This window comes from Aedes albopictus, chromosome 1, assembly GCF_035046485.1.
Source record: "Aedes albopictus strain Foshan chromosome 1, AalbF5, whole genome shotgun sequence".
Taxonomy (NCBI): Eukaryota; Metazoa; Arthropoda; class Insecta; order Diptera; family Culicidae; genus Aedes; species Aedes albopictus.
Genome location: NC_085136.1, coordinates 106,994,447 through 107,015,826, shown reverse-complemented (window position 1 = coordinate 107,015,826; position 21,380 = coordinate 106,994,447). Strand labels below are relative to the sequence as shown.

Here is a 21,380-nt window from a genome sequence, read left to right as displayed (position 1 = left end):
GCAACAGTGATATAACTAACAAATTATGTTATAATTTTGTTATGACATGGACTATTTCAAACTTTTTCAAACTAAATTATAACAAAATATATTATAATCTTTAGTAACTAGTTTTGTTACAAATAAATCAGAACAAACTCTGTTATAACTTTGTTATTTTTGCAACTGAACAAAATAATCAGTTGCAAAAATAACATAATTATATCAGAATATGAAAAAATTATAATTTTTTCATATATTACAAAAAATGAGAAATTTGATTAAGTATTCGTTTTTTTCATTGCTTGTAGAGCAAAAGGTCGATGAATAGCAGGTAAAAGATCAGAAAATGCTTATAAGGAAACAGCTTTATTCTATGTAATTGAAAAATTAAAAAAAAACATTCAATTGCTGTTGAGGGGCTGCAGTTTTGCTTGTTTTTCATTGCGTAGAATGCCGGAAGCGTATCCGGCTACCCTCAAAACTGAAAAGTACTCATATTTTTTCAACTTTGAACCGATTTAAGTGAACTTCGACTCGTTTGAATAAGAAATCTTTTTTTTATTGATTGGTTATGCGAATAGAACGATTGGGTTACGCGGTATTCCCAAAAGTCCAAATTTTCTGGAACATATCCTTATGCTATTGAGGGGTCCAGATGCAAAGAGGTGTAAGTGACCGTTTTGTCGAGTTTGAGCTGAACATATTGAAAAATCTTCAGATTTCAAGCTCACAGGAACTTTTTAAAGATTATTTTTATGATGATTAGAAAAATTACAGTAAATCAGAGAAAATTGGGTTGATATTGAAACTCCATACATTTTGAATGGGATGAAAAACTGGTGAAAAACTTCAAAGCTCATTTAATCGAAAGTGGGTTTTTGTTACTTACACCCCTTTGCTTCTAAGCTCCTCTATTCTAATATCGGCGTTGTTGGAGTTAGCGTATTGAAAAGATTTGGTCTCTCGTGAAATATGCTTCGTAATTACACTGTTGAAAACGCATTGACATCCACGTGCAGCACAACAGAACATGTGCTCGATGAACAAATTGAGATTTGAATTATGAAAATGCTACGGTCAACCTTGGCTTGGTCAGCCAAAGCAAAATCAAGAAATTGACATTTATGCTTCGTAATGATTACTTTGAAGTCAATACTTTGGGCCGAGGCTGGGCAGATATGCTTTGGTGATTTGATGGTGCATGAAGAAGAAGAAGAACGATGGTATTTTGAAAAATCCTATCCCTACCACACAGGAGAAGATTTTAAAATGCCTCTATAAAATCTAAAACAAAATCTAATTAAAAACGGTTTGATGTACGGTGTAAGACTTTGGACGGACTACATATTGAACGAATAAATTTAAATTTAACATTTTTTTTCTTGGTAAGGTACTTAATTTGTACCAATCACCAATTTGGTTTTTAAATTAAGAATAATATATTGATTTTTTGATTTTATTCGAAAGAGCACCTTTTTTTAAGCCAGTATGATTTTTATCAAATTTTTTAAACTTTATTTTGATACCTAAATTCAATTATAAAAAGATTTTTTGAAATCACCTTTTGACAGCTGGGCAACTGCTTGACAGCTCCGCCCAGTACGAAATGCGACGAGGGGTGATTCGACAAATCGCTCCCATACAAACTTTAAATCGATTTTTAAATAGGTTCCCGGGCACCAAAGTTCATGAAAATTTGGATTTCGGCTCGGTTTGGCATGTAGATTGTGAATATGGAATCATCTCAACACCACTAAAGAAGCCAATTGCAGCTGGTCGATGGAAAATTCCACGTGTATGGCAATTCGGGTTTATTCTTAACTCACGATGACCAGATCGGTTCAGTCGGATTTGTTTTTGATGGAAAAAATAAATCTGGATCAAATGAGATCAATATTGTCAAAATCGGAGAAAATTTATCGCAGATATAACCATTACATAGTTTACCTTCTTTATTTTATTGTCTGCTGTTTCATATTATGAAGTAAAAATTTAAGGCATTGCAACTTTTAGAAATTTCATCAGACTCTTCCGTATTTTTTATTTTATTCATTGCTATAAGTTGAGTTTTGGGTAAATATAGCATCATGGCTATTGATATGTTTATCTTTGTATTAATTTCCTTCTTTCAATATCCCAGTCCCGTTACGGTGCCAAATTCCTATCACTTTTCTACGATTCCCAATTCTTATAGGTTAAGTAAAATTTTAGCTTCAAAAAGTGATACATCTGCAAATGAGTTTTTTTTATCTCAAAATTGAGTAAACTTAGTTGAATTTATATGTCATTTTAACAGTACTGCTATTCTAACCTCTAATTATAACGTCAAAAGTACCGAACAGACTATGTATTATGAAGTAATGAATGTTAGTGAGAGTGGAGATAGCAAATATGGTACCTACTAAATAATTCTAATCAATAAAAATGTCAACTATACAGACAATTCTTGATTGCATTTGTCTATTATAACAATTGATGATTGCATTTGTCTATTATAACTTTTTTCTTTCGATCTATTATTATTCGATCATATATTGTTTGACATTATGTCATAAATATCTTTTTTCATTACTAAAAATAATCTAAAGCAGAATAAAACTAAACAGCATCTGCAGAAGTAATCATATCGGCATATGATATAATTTAATTACCTTTTACCTTCGCTCACGTAGGTACGTGTATAATCGCCGTTCTCACAACGCGAACAAAACAAAAAATTAAAAAAAATCATCTCCGTCTGGAAAGAATCTTTGTCGCCGCCAAAATGCACCCCATGACGAAGCTCAATCATAAATAGTCGACTAGCAACTTTTTCGTCGTTCTCTTTGTTCCGAAACAGCCGACGACGGGCCATGCGAACGCCACCACTGTTATTAGTGTTACAATGCACATGTCTGCGCACCGCGATAGCGCTGTTGGTAAGAGAGAGAGGTTCATTGTTTGATCTTGCATTCAAATCTCTGTCTATTTTTGTCCTGCGACTGGCAAACATGAAATGGGGGAATAGGGAAACTGGCAATACGTAGAACCAGTAAAGCTTCTATCGTCCCTCACTGCAAGTGCTGTGATAGCCTCATTGGTAGAGGCGACTGAAAATTTACGATAGCAGGATTGGAGGTTCAAATCCCGTCCATGTTTGTAAGTTTTATAATGAATTCGAATTTTTTTTTATGTGACCTATTATTTTCTAAAAATAGAATAACACACTTAAAATAATTACCCAAAAATGAGTAAAAAAAGTTAGTTTTTACCCTAATTTTGCTTTCGGAATGTTATCAATAACTCTTTAATATCAAAATTTGTTATTGAAATATTTCCCAAATTCACTGTTATTAAGTTGTTATTGCCACTAACAAAACATGTTATTAAATTGATTTTTCAAGAACAAATTTTTGTTATGTGACTTGTTATTTTGCCGCTTTTGACAGACAAGTTTATAACTCAATATGTTATGTTAATAACATGAAAATTACTAATTCCATTATGCAGTTATTTTGCCAAAATAACGCATTTTGTTATGCTGTTGTTATTCTCTTCTGTTCGGGAATGCCCAATTAAATACCCAATCGAGTTCAGTAAGAATTGGCAAAGATGTTTCCAGAAAAATGTTGGAAAATTCCCAAAGCAATAACCATAGGATTTTCCAAACGAATTGTAAAAAAACAAAAAGAACTTTCAAATGGGATTCCCAAAGAAATTTCCGTAGAAGAAATTTCTAAAGAAGTTCACAAAACCATTGCCGAAGCATCTCCTACATACATAAAGTTCCCAAGGAAGTTTGAAAAACTTTTTTGCCACATTTTTTAAAGAAATTTCCAACGAAGTTCCTAAAAAATCTTGAAAACTTCTACCAAAGAAATTGAGAATTCAATTGTGGACACAATAGCAGAGACAGTTTCCAACAGATTCACCCAACAATTTCCAAAAATAATGTAGCAGGTTTAAAAAAAAGTGCCAAAGAAATTCCCGAAGGAACTTTCATAGTAATTTTAGAACCGATTTTCAAAGAAATACCTTTTGGAAATACTGCACAGATATCCAAAGTTATAACTGAACAATAAAGAGATTTCCGAATAAACTTAATAACTTGACGCTGAAATCAAACTGACAGCTCTAAAGAACACAAGTGCCACGTTGTGAGCGAATTTAGAAATAAACTTCAAATGTGGAAGCTTCTTTTCTTCTAGGGAGCTTTTACAAACATAGTAACATATGGATACACAACGATTATATCAAGCTTTCAGCTTCTAAGAACAATACATCCCAAATATTTTTTGCTGAAATTTGTCGATTTGAAAGTTTTAGCTAAATTTTTGTGAAAAATCAGCAACGCTGGCGGATTTGGTCAGTAAAATCTACTGATCACCATCAACGTTTTGCTGTAACGGCTAGGTTCCACTTCGTACGTACTGTAGAGAAAGATAGGATAAGTAATGATCAAGAACACTAGCGCCACGCAGTGAGTGATTCTCGAACTAAAATGTTTCCTATGCGAAATCTCTTAGTCTTCTGAGTAACATTGCCGAAGGCAGAATCTTTCTAAGTGGTCTAAAACATGAGATATACGACGTTCGGACAAAACTGGAAACTCATGAGACCACTAGCGCCACACAGTGAGTGATTCTCGAATAAAATTGTTTTCCATGCGAAAGCTCTTAGTCTTCTGAGCAACTTTGCCGAAGACAGTATCGTTCTAAGTGGTCCAGAACGCGTGATATTCCACATCTACTGGCAAAATGTAATACTATCCCACATGTCCGACATGGTGCTCTGTGTAGCAGATTCCCGGTGGCCAATGTTCCCTGAACTACTGTTTCAACACATCAACACATTCTTGACGATATTATCTATCAAATAAGACATTGGTCATTTGAATTGGTGAAAAAATCTTCATTCTATAAGAGTTTGAATTTCTGGGTCATTATGACCCCAATGCATTATTCGTACCTTTTTTTGTGGTGCCATTATGGTTTCACCTTAAGACTTTCTTTTTCAAATCCTTGTTTCTGCTAAATTTTTCATGACGATAAGTTAATTAACAAAAACGATATTAATGATTGAAATCGCGTTTTGGATCATGATGACCCACGACGAAGGTTAATATTCATCCATCAACAAATCCTTTAGTAAGCATTTTTATGGGAATTTCTTCGGGTATTTTGTTGGAAATTCCTTCTGCATTTTTTTGAAAGATTGTTTCGATTTTTCTTAGATTTTTTTTAGTAATTCATCTGTGGTTCTTTTTCTTTTTCCTGAGGTGTAAATATACAGTAGGATGCGTCAACATTGTATGGAAAAATTAAAACTTAAGCGCATCACCCACGAACAAAGACTCCTGGAGGTGGTCAATCAGTCATCTAAGAGGACTATACGTTGAGCATAACGTCGGAATAAGTGCCACTAATAAGTTTCCCAATTCGATGATGACTTTGATAAAATTCTTGCTTTTCTAAATAAAGTATTCTCAAGATTCAAAAATTCGTAGGTGGTACAGTCCCAGACCGCTGTTATGAGAATTTCCTCCTTCCCGTCCGTTACCAAAGCACAGAGATTAAAGGCTGATCACTGACTCTAAGGCAAGATTTATTGCGTCGACTGAAAGATCATGAGTACATTATCGACGAGAAAGGCACTATCACTACTAGGTGGATTAACCTGGTTTATTTTTTGGAATTCATCTGTGGTTATTTTTCTTTTTTTTTTAAATTGGATGTTCTTTTTGGAAGTTTTGCTTAAAATGCCTTGGGTCATTGATTTGGAAATTCCACAGGTAATTGTTTTGCGAGTTTCTTCCACAATTCATTCGGCATATTCCTTGGAGATTATTTCGGTGCTTGACTAGTGAATTCATTAGGCAATTCCTTTGGACATTTCTCAATCATTTAATTTATAATTTCAGAAATTTTTATTTTAGATTGAAGAATGAATTTGCAAAGATATTGCAGAAATAATTTACATTCTTAAAAAAGGCTATTTTTAAAATAATTGCCGAAAAAACTCAAAAAACAAATCCAAAGTAATTGCCTTAGATGTTCTCACATGCATTTGTAAAGCAATTGGCAAAGAAATTTCTATTGGAATTTACAAAGGGATTCCTAAAAGATTTGCGCAAGTACTCCAAAGGATTTGATCATTCCAATTCCCAGAAAAAGAGTTAAAAAGCATTTGAAAGGAGCTACCGCAGAAACTTTCCATGATTTTTTCACAACTATACCTGAAGCAATTTCTGAAATAATTATCGAGGAATATGACGAACAAACATCGCAAAGATTTTCTTCGGATTTTTCTTAGGAATTTCCGAAGAAATTGCCAAAAAAGTTTCCAAAGTATTAATCGAAAAAATGTACAAATGAATAGCCAGGAAAAAATCCAAGAATTTTTTTTATTGAATTTTCAAAAAAAAACCATTGCGGCTGGGGGAATTTTCGAAGGAATTTCCAAAAGATTGATAAAAAAATAACGAATGCAGTGATTGAAAAAAATCCCAACTACCCTTGAAATTTCCAAAGATATTTTGTGGAGATATTACCAAGGAACTTTCAAAGAAATTGCCACATGAATAAAAACGATGTTCAGATACACACTTATGATAAAATGCATGGTCTTCAAAAAAAATGTGAAGAGGGAATATTTTTTGTTTCAATATTTTATCAGGTACAACTTGGAAATGTTGCAACTTTTTGAAATCACCGTGAAAAATTTTAAATTTTTAGGTCTGTATTTTTTGAAAAGATGCTGTAGTGATTGTTTCGAAAGATTATAAATTTATTTTTCTTTTTTTTATTGTGTTCTCTATATACTCTGGCATATTTTTTATCAGATTTTGTTTTTTTATAGTTCTTCTAAAACGATCTAGTTTTGCAACAAAGACAAATAGATTTCCACCAAAAATATCAGATATGCGGCAGGATGCTCATCCAAAATTGATGCAATATTTTTTGAAAGTGCTTCAGAAATGTTGTCGGTTGAATCTTTATAATTAACAATCCGCCAAATGATATAGTAGACACATCTACCGTGATTTTACAACGTTTTGACGTCTTTTTGGTCAGATCCTTCACTATAACTTGTAAATTCGACCGTAAACCCTCAAATATTTTAACATATTCGGATTCCTTGAAAAATTTCCAATAAATTTAATCTGTTGAATAGTTAGTTGTCATTGGAAAAGTATGTTAAAAATGGGAATCAGTAGCGTGACATTACAACGTTGTAACGTCACGCTACTCATTCCTATTTTTAACATGCTTTTCAAAAATACTGTTCAACAGATTCAATTTATTGGAAATTTTACAAGTAATCCAAATATGTAAAAATATTTGAGGGTTTACGGTCGAATTTAAAAGGTATAGTGGAAAATTTGACCGAAAAGGCGTCAAAATGTTGTTAAGTCACGGTAGTATGTGTCAGAAGGCTACAATTTTTCTTTTCAGGGATAAATATATCCTAGGATATATCCTAAAACTTCGTCAAAGATTTTTATGAATGGAATTTCTAGAAACTTTCGCAAACGATATGTCTTTTCAAATTCGACAATATTTTTACAGAAGTGGCCTTATTACAAATGTCTTTAGAATCTCTAGAATTTCTGCTGCTATTTCAAACGACAATGTAAAGATCTTTCAATGATTTCTCAAACAATACTTTAAATAAGACTTCAGAAATTGTTCCAACAATATTGGGACACTGCTGAAAAAAAAATCGGTCAGAAATACATGAATTCCATTAGATCTCATGTTTAGCAACCAAAATAATCGTCAAAAAAATGTAAATTGTTCAGGACTTGGGAATTATGCAAGATTTTCCTCAAAAAAAAAAATTAAAACATCAATGCCAATTTTAACTCTATCACAATATTCTTAGACAAAATCGTATTGGTTCAATGTCACTGTTATTTTTAAGACCCTATTCAACAGATTTTCGGTGGCATTATCTGTCCAATAAATCATTTGAATTGCTAAGAATCGCACAATCTTAATGCAAAGCTGGATGCATTTCTCCATTTTCATGTTTTTTTAAATTTTTTTTAAAATTAGAATAATTCCAAAATCGGTTTCCATACACAGCTAGAGGAAGGATGAAGATATTTCCGCTGAATTTATTACCAAAGTTTTTCCAGACAACATTTTTTGCCAATATCTTCTTCTTCTTCTTCTTCTTGGCGTAACGTCCTCACTGGGACAAAGCCTGCTTCTCAGCTTAGTGTTCTATGAGCACTTCCACAGTTATTAACTGAGAGCTTCCTCTGCCAATGACCATTTTGCATGTGTATATCGTGTGGCAGGCACGAAGATACTCTATGCCCAAGGAAGTCAAGTCAATTTCCTTTACGAAAAGATCCTGGACCGACCGGGAATCGAATCCGTGACCCTCAGCATGATCATGCTGAATACCCGTGCGTTTACCGCCTCGGCTATATGGGCTATATTTGCCAATATCATAACTTTTGAATCAGCAGGCCGATGTTTTTTTTCTATTTTTTTTTTGTTTCAAAGACACTTAATTTGAGTTTGCAGGAAAAATTCATTGAGTGGATCAAATTGTGTTAGGGTGCAACAAATATGTAAAAATACATTTTTTTCCTGTTTTAATGTTCTCGGGACCAAAGGGATAACCTGTTTTTATATTTTACCCGAAAATCCAGAAAAGGTGACGTAAAACTCAAAAAAAAAAACGAATCAGATATGTATGTTTTTTTTTGGTTTTTGGGATACGACTTTTTGAAATCGGAAAGCCATACTTTTTGATACTTGCTACTCTAAAAGATTATTACATTGTTTTGGAATGGATCACTAAAATATCTAAAATGGCCGCTATGAGATGAACAGATAGCGCCACCCACCCTCAACTATATAGATCCTCGATTCTATGCACATTTTATCTCGATTTTATGTACATTTTTAATATTAATTTTTTTTACTATACAATCAGTTTAAAACTTGCAGTGTGTTTTATGATGACTTTTAATGCAGGGGTTTTCAGCCTTTTGACACGCAGAGCACTATGTATCAATAAATAGTTTTGTGGAGCATCCATAGTAGCGCCAGAGCATACCTCATGACATGATAAGTTTTATATATTCACCTTAAACTCATACACTTCCCTTTCTGACTTCAATTTTATAAATACCTCTCGATTTGTTGGTGATCACAAAATGCCCATTCGCCAGACTTTTCCTCCAAGATTTCTAACAATTTTTTTCAAGACTTTATGACTTCCTCATCGAGAATTGCAATACAAAAGCTGTAGATTTTTTTGGTTGATGCCTTTTACTATCTTGGCTGATTAGGGCGAAACTGGAAGCATTTCCTCACTTTTTGGTTTTTGATTTTTTATTAAATAACGAAGCAATATTTTCAAAATCGGTTTTCGTGCACATGTAGAGTATGGATCAAGGCATCTTCTGTTTTTTTTTTTTGTAGTGGAAAATACCTCGATACCTCGATCCATACTCTACATGTGTACGAAAACCGATTTTAAAAAAATTGCTTTGTTATTTTATAAAAAATCAAAAACCAAAAAAATGAGGAAATGCTTCCAGTTTCGCCTTAAATTCCATATTTTGTTGCAAATTACATGAAAAGGTCATTGCTTTGGCAGTGAGTCGAGGTTTCGCGATTTCAGTGCCCCTTCACTGGTGCATTCCTCTCATGGATAAACTCCTGGAGGAATCTTTGAAAGAACCGCTTTAGCAATTCCCGAAGGAACTGCTCCGCTGGATCAACTTTTGAAGTAATCCCTGAGGTATTTTGGAAACAAAATCTTAGAGAAATCATCTAATAAAAATCCTAAACATTTTTTTAACGAATTCATGGAGGAATCCATTGAGAAATTGCTAGAGGTACGCTTGGAGGGAATCCTGGAGGAGCTTCTAAGAAAATACTTAGAGGAATACCAGGCGAAATTTCTGATGAAATCTCTGTGTGAATTTCTGCCGGACTCTTTGCAAGAATATCTTCCGGCCTTTTCGTAAGAATCCTTATAAGAATCTCTGAAAGAATCTGTAGAAACATTTCTGAAGAAATCTTTGGAAGATCTTCTAAGACTCTCTTAGAAAAATCCTGCAGCAATTTCTGGAAAAGAAATGTCTCGAATGATTAACTATGGGAATGTGTAGAAATCTTGTGAAATTCCTTGATAATCTCTTGTAGTATTTCTACAGAAACATCTTTAGATAGCTTTCGAGAAAATTTTGAAATAGTTTCTAATTTATTTATTTTTTAATTTCAGATTCTTAATGTAAAAGTGAATCATTTTCTTTAAAAAATAGATTAGAACTTTTGGAGAAAGCTCGAGGTAGTTTTTAAAATGAAGACCTTGAAAAAAAAACCGGAAGAATGGGAAATTTTGTGGGCACGCGGGCCAAAACTTGAAGTGTCTTAGGTAAGGGAGTTAACTGCCCTCCAAGGCAGAATACGACCTTAAAATATGCATCATTTGAGGTCTATGACCACATGTGTTTAGCCTGGGCGTTATGCCCCTCTTTCCCTTACCCGCATTGCATGGATTTGAAGCCTAAAACACCATTAAACAGCCGCCATCTTGAACTAGGAGCCATCATCTTGGATTTAGACAACCATTTTGGATATTCTAGTCGTTATTTCTGCACTCTGGACATCTTCGTCATGCCAAATATATCCATGTTGCATTGTTTTATAACCTAAGATTCCATTAAACAACCGCCATCTTGAAATTTGGGCCGCCATCTTGAATTCTATACCGCAATCTTGGATATTTTGGTCACCATTTTTGGACTCCGGACATCTCCTCCATACCAAATATACTCCCATATTACATGGTTTTAGGTCCTTAAACGTAATTAAACAGCCGCCATCTTGATGTTTGTGCCGCCATCTTGAATTATTGAATTACACAGCCTCCATCTTGAATTTTGAGCCATCATGTTGGATAGTTACCGCCGTCTTGCATATTCTGGCCGTTATTTCTGGACTACGGATATCAATATTCGTCATACCAAATATACCCTCATTGCATTGTTTTATGGCCTAAGACTCCATTAAACAGCAGCCATCTTGAATTTGGTGCAGCCATTTTGGATTTCAAACCGCCATCTTGAATATTCTGTTCGCCATTTTTGGATTCCGGACATCAACCACATACCAAAAATACCCAAATTGCATGGTTTTAAGGACTAAAACTCCATTAAACAGATGCCATCTTGAATTTTAGACCGCCTTCATGTAACGTTCCCCTACCGCCTACCAAATCAAATTTTGATCTTGATATTTATATTATTTATAAATATTCCAGGATCAAAGCTTGATGTACTTGTTTGTGTTTGTGTAGTATATGTGTTTCAATGTAGCTGCTAAGGACCATTTTATTTCAGAAGAATTCAGGTAAATTTATCATACAATACATAATACTGTAAAAATATGTAACTGTGGCGAGCGAATGATGAATTGGGCAGATAACTGATTTAAAGCAGTCTAACAATGGTGTGCCTAAATGTTTACCAAACGTATCCTTTTGACTCTACCCTTCCACTAACAACACCCAAATTCCCGTGACACCTAGGCCTAAGGAGAGATCGTAGAGTTGTCTATATCTTTCTTAGGTGTTCAACTGACCATCCTTTCCCTTTCCTTAGCAGTCGCAAGGACGTGGCCAGGACAGTTCTCGACCATTGGAGGATTGCATCAATCTTGTCTAGGGTCAGAGATTAGTCCCAAATCTTTGTGCTTTGGTTCGGATGGGAAGGAGGCAACCCTCATAACAGCGGTCTAGGACTGTAGCATCTACGAATTTGTGCGACTCGCTTAATGCTGATACTAATGCTGATGCCATCTTGAATTTAGGACCGCCATCTTTGATGTTCTGGCCGCCATTTTTGGACTCCAGACAACTTGCTCTTATCAAATATACTCCATATTGCATGGTTTTGGAGCCTAAAACACCATTAAACAGCCCCCATCTTAAATTTGGAGCTGCCATCTTGAATATTAGGCTGCCATTTTGAATTTTGGGCTGGCATCGTGGAATCGTTCAACCACGCTTAAGGTTGCAAAAATCACCGCAGTTTGATATGTCGCATGATGGGGCTTGGTTCAGTTTTATGTACGGCCAGTTCTACCAGTATTGGTCCGGATCACTCAAATGGTCATAACTGCGGACCACAAACAATGCGGTAAAGTTCTGGTTCGATTCGAGCTATAATCCGAATAATAAAAAGAAAGTGCCTTAAAAGTGAGTACACTCACATACATACATACATACACACATACAGACATCACCTCAATTTTGTCGAACAGAGTTGATTGTTATATGTGACTTGACCCTCCGAGCCTTCCATCGAAAATTCGTGTTTTGAGTGAACATATAGCCTATCAGAACATCCATATTCTACCTTCCCAATGCATTAGGAAAAAAAGTTATACGTTGCATTAAGGGTAAAAAAGACCCGTAACTTTGAAGCATTTCTTTACACATTTCAACTATTTTGGCCTTAAACGAAATATATTTAATGCCTAAATTGTAGTCAAGCCGAAACTGCTCAGCAAGGCCATTATGACCACCGAAGCAAACCGGCTCCGGATGGATTTTAAAAAGGATCATTTTAGGAATTCCTTGTGAAAGTAGATTAAGAAAAATCTCAAGCCAGCTAAACTATGGGCCAACCATCTGGATATTCTCGAACCGATGCCGGTTGGGAGGACATTACTAGAACAATCATATATTGAGGAAACTGTACAATGAACTATCCCGCAGGACCACCTCCATGAATTTTTTTCACGATTTTATTCTGTTAATATTGTGGAAAGCACTTCATGGCAGAAATTCCTTTCATGAGATCCGCAGTAGTTCTTCCAAAGAATTCTCCGAGAATTCTTTAAAAGGTATTGTCTGCTTCAGAACCTTCTCCACGATTACTTCCAGAGACGCAGCCAGAAACTCCCTTGTCAAATCAAATCCAAAAGTTATTTTCCTGGAATTTTGTGGATTAAATACTTTTTTGAAATTCTTTGAATGGTTTTAGCAAAAAAAAATCTCGAAGCTTTTTCCGTTATTTCCTTTGGAATGTATTTTAGACGTTTTCAGGAATTTCTCCAGAAATTTTCCTTGGGTCTTCTTCAGGGGTTCCTCGAGAATATTCTCATATTTTTTTAAACGAGTCCATGTTTTTTTTTCGAGAATTCCTTCAGAAATTTCATCTTCATGGATCCTTTGGGATAAATCTTTAAGGATTGCTACGGACGTTCGTGCATGTAAGTGTTTGTGAATAAATTCCACCAGAAACACTATCGGAATGTACGCCAGGATTTTTTCTTTGGGATTTCTTCAAGCCTTCTTCAAGAAGTTTTTCAAGAAATTCCAGGAATTTCTCCTGGAATTCTTCCAATGGTTTTGTCAAAAGATGCAATTCTTGTTGAAAATCCTTAAGTGGCTTCCTCTAGAAATCCAATTTTTTCAGGAACTTTTTCAGAAGTTATCGTTGGACTTTCCTTTAGGAATTATTCGATATATTTTGGAATTCTTCAAAAATTCCACTAGAATTTCTCAAGAGATTCTTCAAGAACTTTTGCCGAGGGTTTCTCCAGAGGTTCCAGCAAAGATTGCTTAGGATTTATTCAGACCATTCTCCAAGAATTTATTTTTCAAATTTTCCCAAAAATGTTCCAGTTCCAGATTCCTTCAGAACTTCTCGGAAAAATCTCGCAGAAATTTCAGCAGAAATTTCTCCAAAATCTATTCTTTGGCATTTTACTAGAAATTCTTCTGTAATTTCTGAGTTCTTCCAAGGATTCCTTCGAAAAAACCTCCTGGGATCCCCCAGATTTTTACCGACGAATTTCTCTAAAAATTCCTACCATTTTTTTTGTCTGCAATTCCTCAAAAAAATCTAAAGGAAGTTTTATTTGGAATTACTTATAGAATTCCTTCAAAAGTTCCTCATGCAATTTATCTAAGAAATTCACCAGAAATTGCTTCATCGATTTCTATCCAGGAATCGATCCAAAAAATTAAAAAAAAATTATTCTGGGAATCTCCAGAGGTTCAACTAGGAGATTTATAGGGGATTTCTTTAGACTACCATCTAGAGTTTTCTGTTGAATTTCATTCTGCTAATCTTTCAAGAATTCTTCCATTACTTTTTGTGCAATTACTTGAAGAAAATTGGAAATAAATCCTGAATGAATGTCTGAAACAGTTCCAGGAGGAATCTCTAAATGAATCGAAGGAAAACTCTGACCAAACCGCAGGAGCAATTTGTTTACAAAAAAAAAAACTCGTGAAATCTTCTGCAGAATCATTTGAAGAATTTCCTCATATCAAGGAATTTGCAGAAAAACCTTTGGAAGAATTTCTAAATGCAGTTTGGTAGGAATTTCAAAAACAAAATTTTCAGGTGTTTTCAAAAAACTCTACGGGCTAACTTTGGAAAATTTCCTTGCTGAAATTTATTAAAAAAAGTCCTAAAATTCTGAAGGATTCTGGTAACATTTTTAAAGGATTCCCTGAGAAAAAAAAATCCAGAAAAAAAAACCCTTTACAAATAATGGGAGGTTCTCTTGCATGAACTTTTAGAGGAACATCTGAAGAAATCTAAGGTAAGTTCTCGAAGGAATCTCAGGAGGAATTTTTGGTGACATCCTGGAGGAATATTTGGAGAAACTTCCTTGATGGAGTTCCCAGAAAAGTTAATTTACGATATTTTGGGGAAATTCCTGGAGCAATCTTTAAAGAATATTCTTGGAGGTTTCCAGCAAATATTCCTGGAGTAATCTGTAGAGGTTTTTCTAAGGAAATCCCTGTAGGAATGCCTGGAGAACCAGCTAGATAAGCTTCTGTAAAGATTCCTTGTAGCAATTGGGAAAGTTCTAAACATATTTTTGTAAAAATTCCTAGAAAACATTTCTGAATAAACTCATTGAAGACACCGTGCAGAAATTCTTAGACAAATTTCTGAAAAAGTGCATTCCTGAAGGAATTCCTAAAGGAACTCCCGCAGAAATCTCTGAGGGAATTCCTGCTGGAATGACTGTATTAAATAATGCGAGATTCTCTGAGTAGTAGTCCTGCATGATTCTCCGAATGAATCCCTGGAAAAACTTCTGGACACATTTCTGCGAGACTTTTCAATTGAATTCTCAATGAAATTCCTCAACAAATCTGGTGGTCTTCTTGACGAAACAATTGAAGCATTTTTTTTTTTAAAGAATCCCTTGAAAATGAAGAAACCACAGGGAAACTTCCTTAACGAATATTTGAAAGAATTTCTGAAAAAAATCCCAGCGAAAAATTCTAGAGGAAGCCATGGGGACATTTTCGAAACATTTTATAATCGAATCCCTACATGAATTTCTTAAGCAATTCTTGGAGGAGCGCCGAAAGGAATTTGTGGAAATCTGTCTAAAAGACTGCTTGGAGAAATTTGAAACGATATTCTTGAGGGAATGTCCTATGGAAGTTCTGGGGATATTATTTTTCTACAACCGCTCGAAGATATCCTGAAGCAATCACGAGGAGAATTTCTGAAATAAACCTTGGAAAAATTCTCCCGGAAATTTTTAAAAGAATTCATGCAATTATTTCTGAAAAAATCTAGGGTTTTCTTCCAGAATTTTCTCATAAGAATTATTTTGAAGCTAGTCTATGTTTTTTCTCAGGAACTCCCTCACAAATAATTATTTATTTATTTCTTAAGTATTTGTGAATAAATTTCTCCACAAACATTATCCTGACGGATTTTTTTTTCAGAATTTCTTCAGAAGTTCTTCAAGAAATTGTTCAAGAAAGTTAAGGAATTTCTTCTGGAATTCTTTCAATAGATTTGTCAAATGCGATTCAGCAGGTTTTTTTACTGAGATTCCGAAATTCCTTAATAGATTTTTCCAGATACTTCTTTAGGGATTTCCTTCAGAAATCCCGTTTTTCATGTACTCTTTTAGAAGTTATCGTTGGACGTTCCTATAGGAATTGTTCGATATATTTAGGAATTCTCTTAGGTATTTATCCACAAATACCATCAAAAAATTCTCAACAGTTCCTTCTAGAAGTTCCTGCGAAGGTTTCTCCAGAGGTTCCTGCAAAGATTGCTAAGGGTTCATCCAGACCATTCTTCATGCATTTATTTTTATTTTTTTCCACAAATGTACTAAATCAAGATTCTTACAGATTTTCTTCGAAGAGTCTCGTAGAAATTTCAGCAGAAAATTCTCCATAATCTATTCTTTGGCATTTTTCATGACATTCTTCTGTAATTTCTGAGTATTTCCAAGGATTCCAAGGGTTTCTCCAGAGGTTCCAGCATAGATTGCTTAGGATTTATTCTCCAAGTATTTATTTTTAAAACCTCCTAAAAATGTTCCAGTTCCAGATTCCTTCAGAACTTCTCCGAAGAATCTCGCAGAAATTTCAGCAGAAAAATTCTTCATAATCTATTCTTTGGCATTTTTCAAGACATTCTTCTGTAATTTCCGAGTTCTTCCAAGGATTCCTTCAAAAAAATCCTCCAGGGATCCCCCAGAAACTTCTCGACGGATATCTCCAAAAAATCCTACCATTTTTTTTGTGTCTACAATTCCTCCAAAAATTTCTGAAGCAAGTTTTATCTGGAATTACTTCTAGAGTGCTTCCAAAATTTTCAGGTGTTTTCAAAAAACTCCACGGGAAATTCATTTTAAAAAAGCCTTATATACTGAAAGATTCTGGTAACATTTTAAAGGATTCACTGAGAAAAAAAATCCAGAAAAAACTTTTACAAATTTTGGGAGGTACTCTTGCATTAACATCTAGAGGAACAGCTAAAGAAATCTCAGGTAAGTTCTCGAAGGAATCTCAAGAGGAATTTTTGAAGACATCCTGGAGGAATATTTGGAGAAATTTCCTTGATGGAGTTCCCAGAAAAGTGATTTTACGATATTTTGGGATAATTCCTGGAGCAATCTTTATAGAAAATTCCTGGAGGTTTCCAGCAGGTATTCCTGGAGTAATCTGTGGAGGTTTTTCTAAAGAAATCCCTGTAGGAATGCCATGAGAACCAGCTAGATAAGCTTCTGTACAGATTCCTTGAAGAAATTGGGAAAGTTCTAAACATACATTTTCTTGTAAAAAATCTTAAAAAATATTTCTGAACTAACTGAAGAAACCGTGCAAAAATTCTTAGGCAAATTTCTGAAGTAGTGTATTCCTGAAGGAAATCCTAAAGGAACTCCCGCACGATCTCTGAGGGAATTCCTGCTGGAATGACTGTATTAAATAATGCAAGATTCTCTGGAAGTATTCATGCAGGATTCTCCGAATGAATCCCTGGAAAAACTTCTGGACACATTCCTGCCAGACTTTTCAATAGGATTTTTGATGAAATTCCCCAACAAATCTGGGGGTCTTCTTGATGAACCAATTGTACCAATTTTTTAGAGAACCCCTTGAAAATGAAGAAACCACAGGAAGACTTCCTTAACGAATATATGAAAGAATTTCTGAAAGAATCCCTGCGAAAAATTCTAGAGGAAGTCATGGGGACATTTTCGAAACATTTTATTATCGAATCCCTACATGAACTTCTTAAGCAATTCCAGGAGGAGTGCCGGAAGGAATCTGTGGAAATCTGCCTAAAAGGCTTCTTGGAGAAATTTAAAAAGGTATTCTTGAGAGAATGTCCTAACAACCGCTCGAATAAATCCTGAAGAAATCGCGGGAGGGATTTCTGAAAGAAACCTTGGAAAAATTCTCCGCGGAAGTTTTCGAAAGATTTCATGGAATTATTTCTGAAGAAGTCTTGGGTTTTCTTCGAGAATTTTCTCATGTGAATTATTTCGAAGCTAGCCCATTTTTTTTTTCCAGGAACTCCCTCACAAATTTCATTATTTGGGATATTTCTTTAAGGATTGCTACAGAAGCTCGTGCATGTATTTCTGAAGTATTTGTGAATAAATTTCTCCACAAACAGTATCCTATTCACCTTCAATGTCCTCGAAGTTCTCCATCAGCTTGTCCAATCTAGCCAATCGTATCTCTACCTCCTTGGTGTCTCGTTCGGGATTGAAGTTGGTCAGGAACTCATCGATGCGGGCGATCGAGTCCATGATGTTCCGACGCTTGAGCTCCTTCTGCTTCCTCTTCTTCTCCGACATTGTGTGCGCTGGACGACTTCCAAATGGGAGCTGTAATGATCGGGAGGACCCAGGAAGTACCGAAGGGGGAGGTATAAAACACTTGGACAGACACTCACCTGCGCCTGTCCAAAGACAGGCCTTGTGTTATATTAATAGCAGGAACCTCGAACACGATGTTGATCCACGGACGTGGACTATCCGCTGCATACAAAGCGGCTCAGCAGACCAATGATTGGATAATTGAATTCACTTTAGCACCGGCGGTGGTACTATTTATCATATCACTGCAGCAGCAGCAACAACCTCGTGTCTCCCAGCAGCAATCACACCAGAAATGGACTGAAATCGATCATAAAAAAAAACACCAAGGAAGCATCGTGCAATGGGGATGGGAAATAATGGACAAATACTCACATGTACCTGTCCAAAAACAGGCCTTGTATTATGTACGGTACTGCAATCCTTTGGGAAATACTTTCGACCGGTGATGGGGTTAGGTGTTAGCGTCGAAGTACACGATCCAGAAAGTGATATTCACATACCCGTGATCCTGGTCACGGCATCAAAATGTTCTGTACGGGGTCAAAATCACGGGCGTAAATTTCGGTAGATTACTTTACCACAAACAACGACGCGATTACTGATCGTAAACCCGAATTTATTTGCACGAGAAGGCACTTTATTGCATGTATGGGTCAGTTCACTATGGTTGCTTTATTATAACTATGGCTATCTACACTACTGTGCTGGTGACGGGTCTGGTTGGGCGATAGTGAAAAAGCAGGAAGCACAAAATCGCCTAATTAGCTTATGGAATGCGAGTGCGTTTTTACACAATAGAATGTGAGAGTGCGTTGCAATACGCAATTATGGTAGAAGCTGGATTCTATAGCGAAGTTTAAATTTGAATATTGTGTTGAAATATTTCTAATCTTAACAGGTATTGTAACATAAACTTGACTTGAGTTATCACAATTACCACTGGAGAAATATTCAATATTTTTTACAAAGTATTTCCGGATTACGGTTCTCTTGAACAACTGGCCTGGTGAATAGTCTCATATTTTATTTGCGAATAAGTTAACCATACAAGCACAAAATAGTACAGCATGCAAGATTTGAATCGGGTTCAGCCCCCTGCTACATTTGCAAAGTTACCCACTTTTGAGGTTCTTAAATGCCCTTTATTTTCGTTTTCTAAGGTCTATGTCAAGCAGCAATATTTGATAATACATATATTAATTGCGAGTGAATCACATAAAAAAAAACTGCTTTTCCATACATCAAATAGCAGATAACAAACCACCATTCGTGATGGAGCGACTAGAACAGAACATTCACTACCAACCGAGAGAAGACTTACACTTAGTGTAAACCCGAGCAGAGTGAAATAGCTCAATAAAAGCATATTTTGATGGCTTTAGGACAGAAGGTCGAAGGACAAAAGGTCGAATGGACAAAAGGTCGAAGGGACAAAAGGCCGAATGGACAAAAGGTCGAAGGGACAAAAACATTACTAAACTAAGTTACTAGCTGATGTGTCACGTATAAGAATAATTAGTTCATGTTGTTGTTGTTCATTGAGAGAAACATTATGGTGCTGTTATAGTAGTCATATGTATTTCAGCCACTGACATTTCTATAGGAAATTTTTCCTTATTTTGTTTATAGGCTATTCTTTCAAGTTGTGTTGATGTAGTATTTTATAGCAATATAGTTTGATGTTTTGTTCAGTAATTTTTCCTTCTTAAATTTATAGGCTGTTCTTTTAAGTTTTTTTACTAAATTAATTATCGACTATTTAGGTACTTATAATTCAATTAGAAATTTTGCCTTCTTTAATTCAATAGCTGTTCTTCCTATCTATTCTGCAGAAACCATTACTACTTGTGGTTAGTGATCATCCCCTCTTTATAGGTAGTTCCGACGAATTACACTGTATAAGTATAAATAATTTCTTCGAATTTCGACTGTTGACGATTATGTTGGGAGGTATGGCGTTCAGTCTTTGCAAGAATAACTCAAAAACGGATTCTTAAGTTTTCCATAAGTTAATCCTCCAAAGATTGAAAGCCATACCTCCCAACCCGTGAACCGTATAGTACATTTTTTGTCTTTCTCGTACACTGAGTGTACTGGAAAGGCTATATGTTCACTCCAAAAATGACTTTTTGATAGAAGGCCCGGTGGGTCAAATCACATATACCAATCGACTCAGCTCGACGAATTGAGATGATGTCTGTGTGTGTGTGTATGTGTGTGTGTATGTGTGTGTGTATGTGTGTGTGTATGTGTGTACGTGTGTGTGTGTGTCTGTATGTGTGTGTACAAAAAAACTCACATCACTTTTTGGCAGTAAACCTCATCCGATTTCAATGACCGACGGTTCATTCGACGCGGAATCTGGTCCCATTGTTTCCTATTGAAAATTGTTCAGATCGGTTCAGCCGTTCCGGAGATATGGCCATTTAGGTGTTCCGGAACGGTACCGCAGTAAGGGACCAGATATGAAAATGCATCAAACCCATGCATGAGACACATCAAACCACGGCATTTTCGATAACCTGATGAGTGGTAAGCAGGAAAATAGTCTCAGACCATATCTGAACCGGTAGTGTTCCCGAACCGGTTCTGGGCGTCCCGCTGGAAGTGGCCAAATATACAATTGTACCAAACCCATGCAAGCGACACATCAAACCACGGCATTTTTGATGGCCTGATGGACAATGAGCAGGAAAACCATCTCAGACCATATCTGAACCGGTTCTAGTCGTACCGTTGGATGTGGCCAAATATACAATTGTACCAAACCCATGCAAGCGACACATCAAACCACGGCATTTTAGATGACCTGATGGATAATGAGCAGGAAAATCATCTCAGACCATATCTGAACCGGTAGTGTTCCGAAACCGGTTCTAGGCGTCCCGCTGGAAGTGGCCAAATATACAATTGTACCAAACCCATGCAAGCGACACATCAAACCACGGCATTTTTGATGACCTGATGGACAATGAGCAGGAAAACCATCTCAGACCATATCTGAACCGGTTCTAGTCGTACCGTTGGATGTGGCCAAATATACAATTGTACCAAACCCATGCAAGCGACACATCAAACCACGGCATTTTAGATGACCTGATGGATAATGAGCAGGAAAATCATCTCAGACCATATCTGAACCGGTTCTAGTCGTACCGTTGGATGTGGCCAAATATACAATTGTACCAAACCCATGCAAGCGACACATCAAACCACGGCATTTTCGATAACCTGATGAGTGGTAAGCAGGAAAATAGTCTCAGACCATATCTGAAC

The 21,380-nt window shown here is 35.7% G+C and overlaps 1 long non-coding RNA gene across 1 annotated transcript; it reads right to left on the bottom strand.

Annotated features, from left to right (window-relative positions):
* Positions 1–17,797: 17,797 nt before the first annotated feature.
* LOC109432936 (uncharacterized) lies at positions 17,798–19,871 on the bottom strand. Its single transcript, XR_002135546.3, has 2 exons — positions 18,477–19,871; positions 17,798–18,401 (listed from the first exon to the last, which is right to left on the bottom strand). It is a non-coding gene; the product is annotated as an uncharacterized LOC109432936 (long non-coding RNA).
* Between the last annotated feature and the right edge of the window lie 1,509 nt (positions 19,872–21,380).